General features: G+C 41.3%; 1 pseudogene; it reads right to left on the bottom strand.

The window, feature by feature from the left end:
- LOC101350563 (actin-related protein 3 pseudogene) overlaps positions 1–8,183 on the bottom strand; it is a 45,076-nt pseudogene extending 36,893 nt beyond the window's left edge.
- Between the last annotated feature and the right edge of the window lie 7,440 nt (positions 8,184–15,623).

The following is a 15,623-nucleotide window of genomic DNA, read 5'->3' as shown; positions in this document are numbered from 1 at the left end:
TTTGGGGTCTCTCCTATATGGGGTTTGTTGAGCTTCTTGGACGGCCAGCTTTTCATCTTTCATGATATTGGGGAAGTTTTCTGTCAGCAGTTCTTCCATGATCTTCACTGTGTTTTCTGTTTTCTCCCCCTGTTCTGGAACTCCCATCACTCACGAATTTTTGCTTTTGATTGTAACCCACATAATTCTCAGGGTCTCTTCATTTCTGTTTGTTCTTTTTTCTGAGTTTTCCTCCAACAGAGTTGTATCCAAGTACTTGTCTTCAATTCCACTTATCTTGTCTTCCACCATTTCAAATCTGCTCCTCAGCCCTTCTATGACACTGTCCATTTCTGACATCTTGTTGTTTATCTTTTGGATTTCTACTTGTTGTTTTTGTATAATTTCTAGTTGTGAATTTATTTTGGCATTTTGTTCCTCCATTATTTTCCTGAATTCTTCCAATTTTTTGTATTTTCCATGATTTTGTCTATTTTTTCCTCATTTTTGTCTGCTTTTTGCTTCAATTCTTGGATAATTCTGAGTATTAGAGATTTGAATTCCCTATCAGGTAGTTCTAGTGCCTTTCTTTCCCCTGGAAAGTCATCTGGTGTTTTATTTTGGATGCCTACTAGAACCATCCTGTCCTGTTTTTGTAAATGTTTTGATGTTGTCTGCTGTCTTCAGGGTATTCAGTAGTTATTTTTCTCTTTTATTGATTGTAGATTTGTTTGTTTGGTCCTTTTTCTTAAAATTTTGCTATGTCTGAGCATGCAGGCTGTGTGTTCTTTGTTGGTTGCTCTTCTGTGGTCATGATACTTTTTGCCTCCTTCTCCAATTGGCAGGGTCAGTTGCTCAGATATGGTACAGCAGGGAAGGTTTAGCTGCAGAGGAATTACTATAATGGGTTGTTTGTGGCACTTACTACAGCCACCAGGGTGGGTCAGTAATCAATACAAGGCAGGTTCTGGTAGGCCGTGCCTGTGCTGCTTGCTGGTGTGATGTTAAGCGCATGGTGCAGGTAGGCAGGATGGAGGGGGGAGACTGTGATGTGTGGAGCTAAGATGGATATGGGAAAGAGGAGAGAGGAACAGGGGCCAAGAGCATACAAATAAATAAAAAAGAGTGCTAGGTGAGCTTGCCGTTGGAGTGGAGAGATGAGAGACTATAAAGTGGAGAAAAACAGAAAGCGGAAGAAGAAGAAAAAAATGAAAAAAGAGAAAAGAATGAATAAATAAAAAATAGAAAGAAAAAAGAACAGCAAAGCTCCCAGGGATCCCACCGGTGCGGCTATGAGGTCTGGGGAAGTTGTTCCCAGGTATTGCTCTACAGCCTGGCTATAATGCGTAGAGGTATTCAGGGGACAGGAAGCGAAGGAAGGTATAGAGAGACGAGAAACTGAGTAATAAAGAAAGACAAAAAGGGAAAAAGAGGGAAAAGAATACAAAACAAATTTTAAAAAAAGAAGAAAAAAAGCCCCTCAAAAAACAGAAAAAAAAAAAAAAACCCACAAAAACGAAATGCTCTCAGGGATCCCTCTGCACTTCTGTGCAAGCTGAGGGGGTAGGTCCCAAGCTACATAGCACTGGCTGGCCAGAACGGGCTCCCAACTCGAGAAAAGAAAAAGAAAACAAACAAACAATTCAAAGCAAACAAACTAACAAACAAAAGCCCCGGGATCCCACCAGCATGGCAGCACAGACCAGGAAGCAGTTCCACACTCAAACAGAGCTCCACAGCCCCTTAGCAGGAAGCAAAGATGGCACCTGGAGCCAGGTATTTGAGTGAAAGACGGGGGAGGTGGTGAGAGATAAGGAAGAAATCAAAAGAAGTGGAAAAAAGCAACACCAGCAGCCAAGAAATGGCACTCAGGGAGTCGGCCAGTGTGCGTGGGTGGAATCCAAGCAGCCAGTGCTTCCCAGCCAAGAGACTGTGGCTGCAGGAAGCAGAGGAGGCGGAGTGGGGGTGAAGAAGGGTGGGGGGTGGGAAAGCGTATATCACCAACTACTGGCTGTTCTTTCTCCTGCTGGAGGCTCTGTGAAGCTGCTTTCTAGAACCCCCTATTTCCTGGTCTCTGATAGGAGTCCAAGATGGTGGATCTGCGCTGCGTTAACTGATAGGGGTCCTCTGCATGAACCTCTCCTTGCTCTCCATTCTCTGTCAGCTTTCTCACTCCATTTGGTGCTTGGTTGAGTTGTTTAACTCTTCATTTGATGTTTTAGGGTTTCAGGATTTCTATTTTCTCTGTTTAGCTTACTTTTTTGGATCTTTGCTGTGGAGGGACAGCGTAGTGCTTCTGCCTAGAGTGCCATGTTGCCGGAAGTCTCTACTTCTATATTGTTTGAATGGTTTACTAAAACATTATTAATTTTGTAATAAAAGGCATAGAATAAGTAAAATACAAATGATTCAAATTTTACACATTGTCTTGTAACCTTTTTTCAGTTAATCTTGTGATTATACTGCTTAACTGAAAGGTGACAGGAAAATACAGAGGAGCCAATTGAATATTTAGTGTCTGTGTCACCCTCTCTTGTTCCTGATTCCTCATTTGAAGAGTATCTGCTTCTCTTAGCTCTGCTGGGAACATTTCTGCCCTCTCCCCTTTCAAGTCTCTGCTAAAATGGCTCCTTTTCAGTGAGGCCCTTCCTACCACCTTACATAAAATATCACACCCCAACCCTCCCCACTTCTCACCATATCTTTATCTGTCTTCCTTACTCTCCTGCAGTTTTCTTCACAGGACTTATCAACATCAGATACAGTGTGTATTTACTTGTTTATTTGTAATTGTCTCCCTCACTAGAGCTGCTTGAACACAGTGCCCTTGTCGTTTTTGACCACGGATGTATCCTCAGGCCTAGCACCAAAAAAACCCCAAACCCACTGCTGTTCAGTCAATTCTGACTCATAGCGACCCTATAGGACAAAGTAGAACTGCCCCATAGGGTTTCCGAGGAGTGGCTGGTGGATTCAAACTGCCAGTCTTTTGGTTAGCAGCTGCAGCTCTTAACCACTGTGCCACTAGGGACTGGGAATATAGGAGACACTCATATGTGTTAACTCACTCTCTACCCTCCCTCCCTCTAATCTCTTGCTCCAGCTCCCCATTGGCTGAGCCCAACTGGAAGGCTGAGGGAAAGCAGGTGGTTGATGTAGTTCATACAGGTCAGCATCCCAGGGCAGAAAGCAGGATGGGAGTGTGGATCTGGAGGGGCAAATGGAAGATGCCCAGCACAGGACCTGAGACATATGTTTGAGTCTAAAAGTGAAGGTGGAGATGGTTATTGGCCAAATTAGAGAGATAAGAGGGAGGGAGTTGGTAGCTCATTGTATTATTGCTACATAGCAAACAACCATACAATCTAACTGGCATACAACAATAAGCATTTATTTAGTTTATGTGTCTGTGGATTTTGAAGGCTGGCTGACTTAGTTTGGGCCCATTTGGGTTAGTTTGGCTGGAGCAGCTTGTTCTGTGTGTCTTTCTTCCTCCTGGTACCATCAAGCTCACCATGGATGTTCTTCTCACAGAGGTGGCAAGTGTGAAAGGAAGCAAAACCAATGGTGCAAATGCTCTTCAAGCATTTGGCCATGTCATACCTGCTAATGTCCATTGGCCAGAACAAGTCATATGTCAATTCCAGGCTAGAGAGAAAGTGTAAATATTTCTGACCAGGAATCTACCATACCCATCAAAGCTGCTTCTGGATCTTCCTTCCTGTTATCTTTTGACTATTGGTTGAGGAAACTCTTGACAATATCAAAGAGGATTCTCTGATGAATCTTATGCAATTCTGTCCAGCAAAACAAATTTGGAACATATTATCAGGAGATTCTGCTGCTAATTTCTGCACATTCAGCATCTCTATAGAACCTAAAGTAAAATATAATTGTATGCTAGGGAAGAGGGCAAATTTTTTTCCTGCAATATTCTTGGAAATGGCCTCACCACAGGACTGCAAACAATATTCTATAGCTGGCAAATAAGGCTACTAGCAATGGTGTTAAAAAAATAAATATTAGTTTTAGGAAGATGCATGGCATTTTTGGGATGCTTAAGTGGCTTGATTTCAAACATATCTTGATAAATCTACTGATTTTTAAAAATGTGAAAATGAGTAACTTAGTTCTTGGCTGAAAATGACACACAATGGTGAAAAAATATTTGAAGTTTTATTGCTCTTAAGGCTAGAATGTAATGATATGAATGAGACCATTCATTCATTCACTTGTATCATCAGTTGACTTTTATCGAGCACCTCCTAAATTCTAAACACTATTGCTAGGTCAATAATGGCTAATGAGATTAATGAGACATATTTTCTACTCTCAAGAAATTTATAATCTTTCTGGGAAGATAAAAGTGTAAACAATAAATATAAGGAAGAGTATATAAAGACTATAGTATATTTTCTTTATAGCTCACCATAAGCTTCCTGAGAATAGGCCTGTGGCTTCGTACCCAACACATTGTACTAGGTAGTTAATAACACCTGAGTGTGTACAAGAAGCGGTTCATTCCAATGGGAAGGCTCATGGTAAGTTTCATGGAGGAGATGGTATTTGAGCTGAACTGTAAAAGATGGGTAAAATTTCAATATATGAAAAAGATGAGGAAGGTGGTATGAGTGTCCCAGTTGAGAGAACCTCATAATCAAAGGCATGGATGTGTAAAATTTCTGGGCATGTTTGGGGAATGGTGACTGATTGGATATGGCAAAGCATAGGTACCTAAAGAGACTTATGAAGATGGAGCTAAGAAAGAAGTTCTGGAAAAGTTGTGTGGAAACTTGAATTTGAGGCTGGGGAGTTTGGACTTTCCTCTGTGAGCATTGGGAGGCCACCAAACACATTTAAAAAAGGCACATGAGCACACAACCCAGGTGGCTATTTAAAAGCTGAAGTGGAAAACCAAAAGAGTGAAAGCTGGGACCAGTTAGGAAGCTCTAGCAACATACCTAGTAAGAGACTGATATTAAGAGCTGAATTAAGGCAGTGGCAGAGACAGTGGAAAGGAGGAGATGGGTGTGGCATGCGTCACTGAAGCATAGTTGAGGGGCCTTAGCAACCAGATTGGTGTGGGTCAAAGAGAGTATCTTGGCCTCTAATGGTTCAAGCCTGGGAGACTCCGAGGATACTGCTGCCATTACTGAAAGACAGAACCCGGGGAAAAGTATGTTTGGTCTGACTTCAATTTGGAAATGTTGAGTTGAAGTCCAGGAGGCACATCTAAGTGGCAATATGCAGCAGGCGGTTGGAAATTTGAATCTGGCACTCAGAAGAAGGTAGTATAATGGGTTGCAGCCTGAAAATCTTTACGGCCTGAATTTGGAGTGATCAGATTAGTTTTGACTGGCAAAATTGTGAACATTACAAAGGCCTTCCTAAACAAGTAGTAAAATTTTAATGGCATGGTATAACACCCGATTTTTCTTTGATTCTTTTTGGCATTTTATTTTAATCCTTTTCTTCTTCTCTTTCTGCTTTCTGGAGGCCATTACAGGAAGAAATGCTTTTCTTTCTGAGGCTCCTGCCCAATTCGGTGAGGTCCAAAGGAACAATATGTTAAGTTCAATTTGAAAAGTTTTGCTCTGTTCTTAAGTTAGATCTAAAGGCTCAGGACCATGTATCTCTGAGGTGCATGTTTTTGTTCTCTAGTGCAGGCTGGGAGGCATTTACCATCATTTAATATGTCCATGGAGTCCCTGGGTGGTGCAAATGCCTAATGTATTTGCTGTAACCGAAAGGTTGGTGGTTCTAGTTCACCTAGAGGCTCCTCAGAAGAAAGACCTGGCAATCTACTTTTTAAAAAACATCCTCTGAAATCCTTGTGGAGTACAGTTCTACTCTGACACATATTAGGTCGTCATGAGTTGGAATTGACTCAAAGGTGATTGGTTTGGCTTTTGGTTTTGGCATATGTGTTTACCATGACTGCTGCCTCTAAACCAGGACAACCAGATGGTATTGAACAGTCAGCTTCCAATAAAAGACAATTTTGAGTATTCAGTCCTAATTATGAAAACAATCCTGGGCACTGTCCCTTCACTGGCCCCTGCTACACTCCAATGTCTGTCCTGTCCCTGACCTTTGTTGGACTTAGCTTTCCATTTTTGTCCTCACTAAAGCATTTCTGACCTAACAGCATAATTGGCTTTCCTAACTTTGATCCATCTCCTTGGGTGGGATTTGAATTCATCTTAGAATTTGTCACTTTGCGTATCTATCAACAGGATAAAGCTTTGACCCAGAACCCCACTGGCATCTGTGCTGGGCTTGTGTTACTCCACCTGAGGGAAAATTAGATGTAATGGGAGAACTCTTTAGCTACATGTGATCTTCTGTATCCAGTTTGCTCCTCACTGAATCACAGGATCAAACGGAATCCTGAAGCTCGGAGTGTTAGGCTTTTGCCTTATGGCAAAAAGCCGCCCCAGCTCTGCAGACAGATTAACTACCAATGGCAAGAATGCAACATCCTACAAATCAAGACTCTAAGAATAGCATTTCAAAGAGTTGGAATATAGAAAATGAGAAAACAGTACACCAAAAGTTTGGCACTTATATTGTAGTTTTCTTCTGAGGATAGTAATGTGCTTACCAGATATTAACAGTGAGGTAAGTCCTTATGAAAACTGCAATCTGACAAATTACACTCCCTTAAGAAATGTCCTACAGGATGACATTGCTTAATTTGACTTGAAGATGTCGCTCTTGAAAACTTGGAAAGGGTCCTCTGTCAGTGAGGCTGGTCTGTAAACCAGGTACCATGGTGGATATGGGAATGAGGTGAGTGGGCATTTCAGAACCATAGCACCAGCAAGAATCTGAAGGATTCATGCATTTACCCAGCTCAAGCCTGCAGTGGGAGTGGGAGATTGTGTCCTGTGTTTAGATCTTTGGATAAAGCCTTTGCTACCTGGGCAGCTCAGTATGTTCGACTGGCTCTCTGTTGTAGGCCCAGCTCTTAGCACAGTGCGTAACACGCAACAGGAATCCAGAAAATATTTGATGAATGATAAAAAGAATAAATATGAGATCAGTCTTCTTTATTTTTAAATCTCTAAATCTCTTATTTCTCAACTTGCAATTTAAATTCACTTCTGTCATCATTAACACTTAGAGAAGCAGTGTTATATATTGAAATAGCATTTTCAAGATCTCAAGGAAATTAAGAAGGTGCAATAGGGCTTGAGACCTGCATTCCCATCCAAGTAAACTGGGCTATTAAACCAAAATAAAATAAAATAAAAAACCAGACCCATTGCCATTGAGTTGATTCTGACTCATAGAGACCCTATAGGGCAGAGTAGAATGGCCGCATAAGGTTTCCAAGGTTGTAAATCTTTACGGAAGCAGAATGCCACATCTTTCTCCAGCAGAGAAGGCTCGTGGACTCAAACCCCTGACCTTCTGGTTTGCAGCTGAGCGCTTTAACCACTGTGCAACCAGGTCTCTTAATCAGGCTTTTAGTTCCCTAGAATTTCTTGTGATTTCCCATCTATTTAATAGTTTGTTCCTGTTGCTCAATAAAGTGTATTATTGGAAAAGCTAGTATAAAGCATTTTAGCTGTGGGAGAACAAAATAAGAGACCAGGGTCAAGCATCTATTTTTTCTACTTAATGGAAATACCAGGAACTGGAAATATACTGAGGCTGGATACACACTGAATTCAAGGAACTGGCTAAAATGGATAGTAATGCTTTCGCAGGGACCCAGGGCTCAGTTTTACTTTCAACTCTGATGTTCTCTATACAGTCCAATCCAACACATGGGCAAAGCAATTCTCAATGGGGACTTGGAACAAGGTTGGAAACTCTGAAGACAAAGGCAGGAGTTTGAATGTATTAACCTGTTATCCTGGCTCCTTGAACCACTGGCCTGGAACCAAATCCTCTGCTCCTTTTCAAGGATGGAAGTGTACTGTAATATAACTCACGGAGAGAAAAAGAGAATCTTCTGTTTTTATTTTGTTTTTTGTTTGTTTGTTTATTGGTGGTGGTGGTGGATTTGGAGGAGAAGTAGTGCTGCCAAATATTATCCAAACGACCATCGAATAGTGCAGAATGTGTATCCAGGGTTGTGTAGCAGAGATGACACTGCTTACCACTTACCTTACTCACTTTACTCCATAATCTGGTCCCCTTTCCTGCAGGGTATATCTGAGGTCACTTTTTACATCTATATCATCAGTCTTCATCTTGCTAGTTTTATAGTATGTTATTCTAAGACGTATCGGAGAAAAACCTTTTTGAGAAAGTAGATGAAGGTAGTAACAAGCATTGACACATTAAAATGTTTTCTTATTTCAGTTTAATATCTTTTAATTTATGTCTGTATTTCCCCACTGTGATTGATTGGATTGTGAGATTTTAAGGAGCTGAAATCAGGTAGAAGAAAGTCTCAAGATATGGTGCCTAGTACAAAGTTAATACTTACTGAGTGCCAATGAAAAGATGATACAAAAGGACAAATGCCATGGTCTTTGCCTAAATGGAGGTTTCAAAGAAGTTAGAAAATAAAACAGGACACACGTAACAGTTAGTGACTAAAGCTCTATAACATGAGCTAATTGTTTGTTATTAACAATAAGTGCAAACAACAACAACAAGCCCAAACATTTTGGATTGAATTGTTAACTCCTCCAAGGAGGGAAAACATGGCTGGGCCCCCAAAGATGTGTAGGTGTGGAGAGGATCTTTGTTGTCCACCCCCCAATAGCCACTCCCTCTTCTTATGATAACAATATTCTGATTTTGCTCTGGGGCACTAGCTGCCCCGTGCCACTTTCAACCCAGGTGTTTCAGTTGAACCTGACTCCACTCTTGGCTCCGCGGGCTCGTATGACCTAAAGTTAATCCATCAGTGAATGCCATTCCTCCATCCACATGTGGTTCAGGGATGAGCACATGACCCAATTTACTACTTCCCTAAGATGCTTGTCAAAGGGCATTCTGAGTTAGGATTAGAGTATTAAAAGTGAAGGCAGTGCCTATGTCTAATTCAATATCTTTCCAGTTAATTATCATCCAGCAAAATGGCTTGAGCTTCTACCAGGCCTTTCCAATAAGGAGCTAATCAAGGAGAAGACTGGGGTGGAAAATGTGAAGGTGGGATGCGGGGTGTGCTCTTGTCCCCTTGGTCTACAGAAGGGGTGAGATGGTATCTTATCTAGTGCTGCTATAACAAAAATAGGAGAAGTAGGTGGCTTTGATGAACAGAAATTTATTTTCTCATAGTTTGGGAGGCTAGAAGTCTGAATTCAGGGTACTGGCTCTGCTGGCTCTGGGAGGAAGGTCCTTGTCTCTTTTTAGCTTCTGTTCCTCGGTTTATTGATCTTCATGTGGTGTGGCATCTATCTTTCCCCAGCTGTGCTTGTTTGCTTCTGTGCCTAATCTGCTCCTTTTATATCTCAAAAGCTTCTGGCATAAAATACACCCTATACTGATATAGCCTCATTAACATAACAAAGAAAACCCTGTTCCCACGTGGGATTGCATTCGCAGGTATAGGGATTAGGATTTACAACACATATTTTGGGGGGACACAATTCAATCCATAACAGATAGTGTGACCTCCTGCTGCATGGGAGTTACTCCCAATAAGAGAAGGACAGTAGCTGGCTCCATGCATATCTAGGCCTTTGCCTCACCGATTTCGGAGCTCTGAGTCTCTGCTTTTAAGAACTTCAGTTCCCTGCTTCTGAGGAACACAGACTCCTTTACTCTTCCCTTCACAATCGTGTTGTCAGTCCAGGCTCTTTCTGCACCAAGAACTCAGTACTGTAAGAAGCAGTCCTATGCTGGTGACTCTTTCTCTGATTTAACTGAATAGAGTGGATGGTATCACTTTGAAGAAACACTGGTATAACTTGGTATGGGATTAAGTGGGATGTACTCTAGCTCTCAGAACCAGATTTAATTTTTTTTTTTTTTTGATAGCTTCCCTCCCTCCCTCCCTCCCCTGGAGGCTTTAAACACCAATCTGACGCAACTTGACTTCTTTACACTGTGCAATAGTTGTTTCTTAATTTCCCACACCTGTCCATTAGGGAGTGGATTTGTTGGGTTTTTGGTCCCTAGACCAGTGTATTAGTTTCCTAAGGCTGTTGTAATGGAGTACCACAAAGGGTGTGGCTTTAAACCACAGAAATTCATTGTGTCAGGTATGGAGGTTAGTGATCTGAAATTGTGGTGCTGGCTATGTTGACTCTTTCTGAAGCTTCGAGGAAGAATCTGTTCCATGCCCCTCTCCTAACTTCTGGTAGTTCCAGATGTTGCCTGGCTTCAGCTTCAGTGTTACATGGCTCCTTCCTCTCTGTGTTTCTCTTTTATCAGGACACCACTTAGATTAAATTAGAACACACCCTAGTCTGGTATTTCCAAATAAGGTCATGTTCACAGCTACCAGGGGTTAGAACTTCAACATATCTTTTTTTGGGGGGGTGGGGGGGAAGGGGGCACAATTCAATCCATAACAACCAGTGTTTCTAAAACAGCATCAACTCTTTCAGAAATACCCAGGCAGTGTGTTAAACACGCACCTTCCCAGCCCCCAACTCCACAAAGATACTGACTGATTCAGAGGCGCTAGAATGAGGCACTCCAGGAAATTCTTACTACGTTAAAGCTTGAACACCTGTACCTTCAAGGGATTTAGAAATTTGCTTGGATCAGGTTTGTCTTCAAATAAACGTAGGAAGCTCCCAGAAGGCTTCCAGGAGGCAAGTGAAGCCTTTCAGACGTGGTCCAGCTTGACTGCGCTGCAGTGGGTGAGGTGAGTTACACGGATGTGTGGGCCTGGCTGTCTTACCACAGTAAGTTCTGCAGTGGAGCAATTTGAATGGTTTTATGCGACGTTCGCTTGTCGAAGAAGGAAGCCATTCAGAACCCACCTGTTCCCGGCACTGAGTCATCCCTGAATGTCCTGACCTTTCCAATAACCTCTCTGGCAAGAGCAAGTCAAAGTCAGGAAACAGGTAAGCAACTGCCTTCCTGCGCTGGTCAACACATTTAGTTTGGTAGCACTGTTGACACATTTACTAGAGGGTAATTAACTATTCACTCCATTTCACTCACCAGGTCTTCAAATTTGTTTTTGGAAGGGCAAAAAGATTTTTATGGTTTCTCCTTGCTTTGAGCTGTGTTTGAGATTGGTTTTTTTTAATAAAAGACTTCAGGAAACAGCTATTCAGAGGGAAAGCTGTGTTGTCTACAGTGTAGGAACTAGTTCATATTTGCTTAAAATGAATTTCCATCGTGGGATTACATTTAAAATGTGACTATTAATTTAAAGAGCATATCTACCGTTTAACATCACAAGGCGCTGCATTTCATGTAAAAACATCAGAGGTGAAGGGTAAGTTTTGGAATATGAGAAAGTAAAACTCAATAACTGTTAGGCATGGATCCCTCAGAAAGGCATTAGCACCTGGCACATAGTAGGTTCTCAGTAAATGATTATTGTTGAAGGAGACGTGTGATTTGAAGGATGAATTGAGTTATTATTGACTAAGAAGCAGCTTTGTGCTTAGCGAGCACAATAAATTGTCCTATCTTATCAGCTGATGTTTGTGATGTAAGATATTTCTTGATGGCGTCTAAGCAGTAAGTAGTGCGTGTTTACCAGCTGACCCATTTTAAACACTTTGTATTTTGTTTTGCTTTCATAATTGAATGTAATAGTACTGTTGTCTAAACAGCAGCTGTAGTTTTATTCACAGAAAGGAAGCTTTGCGCAGAGCGTTATCTTTTGTAGTATCAGCTGGCACTGTTCACAGATGATAAACACCAGAAATACCTATTTTAATGAGTTGGAAAGTGTTCTGGGTTTGGGAATGAAGGTTTAAAGTTGTTGGTTATGCAAATTAAGCCGTCTGTTCACTTTCTCACTATTCTCTTTGAGTGGCTGATTTTCCAAAGGCTAATTTTCAACAGAGAGCTTTTAAGCTGCTAAACCTCCTTTACTTAAAAAACTGTAATTGAAAGAAAATACTGCTTAAGGGAATCTGGTATGTGTGGTTGTAGGAGGCTGAAATGACAGACTGTTGTAATAAATTAATTGCCGTTATCTTCAAAAATTTAAATTGAATTTTCACCATTGACTGTGAAGTCTTTGAATGAGATCAGTAACATTTTCTATCTCCCTCTTTTATTCCTTTCCTATTTTTTAATTGTGGTAAATACACATGCAACAAAACATTTGCCAGTTCAACATTTTTCACATGTGCAATTCAGTGAATGTCTTAGTCATCTAGTGCTGCTGTAACAGAAATACCACAAGTGGATGGCTTTAACAAAGAGAAATTTATTCTCTCACAGTCTAGTAGGCTACAAGTCCAAATTCAGGGCATCAGCTCCAGAAGAAGGCTTTCTCTTCTTTGTCAGCTCTGGAGGAAGGTCCTTGTCATCAATCTTCCCTTGGTCTGGGAGCATCTCAGCACAAGAACCTCAGGTCCAAAGGACGCACTCTCCTCCTGGTGCTGCTTTCTTGGTGGTATGAGGTCCCCATGTCTCTCTGCTCGCTTCTCTCTTTTACATCTCAAAAGAGATTGGCTTAAGACACTATCTAATCTTGTAGACTCCATCAACGTAACTACCAATAATGCATCTTTTTACATCAGAGTGATAGACTATACAACAAATAGGGAAATCACATCAGATTACAAAATTGTAGACAATCATATAATAACTGGGAATCATGACCTAGCCAAGATGACAGATATTTTTGGGGGACACATTTCAATCCATGACAGTGACATTAGTTTTGTTTATCATATTGTGCAAACCATCACCTTTATCTGTTTCCAAATTTTCTCAGCACCCTTAACAGAAGCTCAGTGTCCCCAGAGCAAAGAGTGCTTCTTTCCCCCTCTTAACCATTCCTGGTAACCATTGAAAACCTAATCAAGCCCACTGCCGTCAAGTTGATTCCGACTCATAGTAACCACTAATAAACTTTAAATAATGTGTGTGTGAGATGAAATAGCACTGAACATTATTTTAGCTAAGCAGGAGAAGTGCATGTTTTCATCGAGAGGCAAAAGGAGTCTCCAGAAACTGGGGGCAAAATGCAAGCAGCAGCCAGGTTCAGATTTCACAGTGCTTCAGTTCTTTTAATTTAAGGAGCCCTGGTTGCGAGTGAAGCCCTGGTGGTGCACTGGTTAAGAACTTGGCTGCAAACCAAACAGTCAGCAGTTTGAATCCACCAGCTGCTCTTTGGAAACCCTGTAGAGCAGTTCTACCCTGTCCTATAGGGTCATTATGAGTTGGAAGCAACTCCATGGCAATGGGTTTGATTTTTTGATCAGTTCTTTTAAGCAAGCACCTCTTGTGGTAACTTGACCTACAAATGTCCATTTCCCTCCTTAGCTGATTTTATTGAGGCTGCATGTACTGTGATGCTGCCACATTTCTGTCACCTGCAAACCAGTTGTGGACTAAAAACAAACAAACAAAAAAACAAACAAACTTGTTGCTGTCGAGTTGATTCCGACTCATAGCGACCCTACAGGCCAGAGTAGAACTGTTCAATAGAGTTTCCAAGCAGTGCCTGGTGGATTTGAACTGCCAACCTTTTGGTTAGCAGACATAGCTCTTAACCACTGCACCACCAGGGTTTCTATTGTGGAGTAAGGGAGGAAAGAATTAGAAAAAGGCTATTGAGCAAGTTGCTCATCACTGTCATTAAGGGACGAAAACTTTTTAAGAGGTAAGGGAGCTGTCAGGGCAGGGACAAGGGCATATGCTCTTTTAAGCCAAGCTTATTTGCTCCTAAGGAGGGAGGTCAACTTTGTTAATGGGAGTGCACATTTATCGTCTTCATGGCAAGGTATTGACTTCAGGTACTTTAGAGAAGAGAAACGAGCTCTCACCTGGAGGGGAAACCATTCCTTTCCTTCCACTTCATTCCTTTCTCTCCACCCCTACCTCTGTCCATCAAACCAGAGCAAACATCCCTCCTCAGCCTCTTAGTGCAAAATAGAGTTTTCTGTTGGACCCTAGTCACATAGTAGAGAGAGAAAGATGGCTGAAAATGTGAGACCACGGTGTACTCCTCCCCTTGGTGGAAATTTGGTGGAGGGAAAAAAAGAAAAGCTATACACCTTTAGAGGAGACCAGGGTGGCACAAACAGTTAAGTGCTCAACTACTAGCTGAAAACCGGAGGTTTGAACCCATCCAGAGGCACCTCAGAAGGCAGCCTGGCGATCTGCTTCAAAACCCTATGAAGCAGTTCTACTTTGCACACATGGGGTCGCCATGAGTCAGAATTGACTTGACAGCAACTAACAACAATTAGGATTTTAATTGGAATTGTATTAGATTTATGTATTAATTTTGAAAGCATTTATATATTTCTATAATGTTTTCCTATGCAAGAAGACAGTACACATCTTTCCGTTTCTTCATATCCTATTTTGTGTCCTTCAATAGGATTGAAAGTTTTCTTCATATGGAATTTAAACTTATTCTGGGAATTTTTTTGTTATTGTTGTCATTAAGGATAGAAATTCTCATTTCCGTTTATCAGTGGTTATTGCTAAACAGAGAAAGTTTATTGATTTTTAAAAGTTAGCCTATACCTAGCCATGATACAAATTCTTATTGTCTTTTTTTTTTTTTAATACAGTGTTGTATAGTCATGTCAGTAAAGGGATTAACCTTGTTTTTCAAGCAATTTTTACATGATTAATCTTTCTAAAACTTGCGTGGCATTTGTTAGTATCTTCAAAACAGTGAATAATAAAGGTGGTAGCCACATCTCTCTCTCTCTAGTTCTTGTTACTGGTTTAAATGGCTTCATTTTTGTCATTATTTATAATGATATCTGTTGTTGATTTTTTTTAAATTTTTAAAAAAATTTTTTAACATACATTGTTATGAGACCCCAACTGCTCACCCCATTCTGCAACAGCACACTCATCCCCTCTGCCCCTGATTCCCCATGAACATTCAACCAGCTCCTAACTCTCTCTGCCTTCCCCTCTCACCTCTGGACAGAAGCCACACCTTTGGTCTCATATCTACTTGTCTAAGAGGCACATTCTTCATGAGTATCACTCTATGTCCCACAGTCCAGTCCAATCCCTATCTGAAGAGTTGGCCTCAGAAATTGTTTTAGTTCTGGGGTGATGGAGAGACCAGGGGCCATGCTTTCCAGGGCACCTCCAGTCTTAGTCAGACCATTAAGTCTGGTCTTCTTACGAGTATTTGAATTCTGCATCCCATCGTTCTACTGCTGCATCAGGGACACTCTGTTGTGTTCCCTGTCAGGCTGTTCTTTGGTGGCAGCCGGGCAACATCTAGGCCTCAGGCTGATGAAGTCTCTGGTTTATGTGGCCCATTCTGTCTCTTGGGCCAATACTTTCCTTGGGTCTTTGGTGTTCTTCGTTCTCCTTTACTCCAAGTGGTTGGGACCAATTGATACATCTTAAATGGCCGCTTGCAAGCTTTTAAGACCCCAGATGCCACTCACCAAAGTAGGATGCAGAACATGTTCTTAATAAGTTTTGTTATGCCAATTAACATAGAGGTACCCTGAAAGCATGGTCCCCAGACCCCACATCACTGCTACTCTGTCTCTCAAAGTATTTGATTGTATTGAGGAAACTTCTTAGCTTTGGTTTAGTCCAGTTGTGCT

This window comes from Trichechus manatus, unplaced genomic scaffold, assembly GCF_000243295.1.
Source record: "Trichechus manatus latirostris isolate Lorelei unplaced genomic scaffold, TriManLat1.0 scaffold00055, whole genome shotgun sequence".
NCBI lineage: Eukaryota > Metazoa > Chordata > Mammalia > Sirenia > Trichechidae > Trichechus > Trichechus manatus.
Note: the sequence above shows the minus strand (reverse complement) of the source record. Positions and strands in the feature narration are given on the sequence as shown.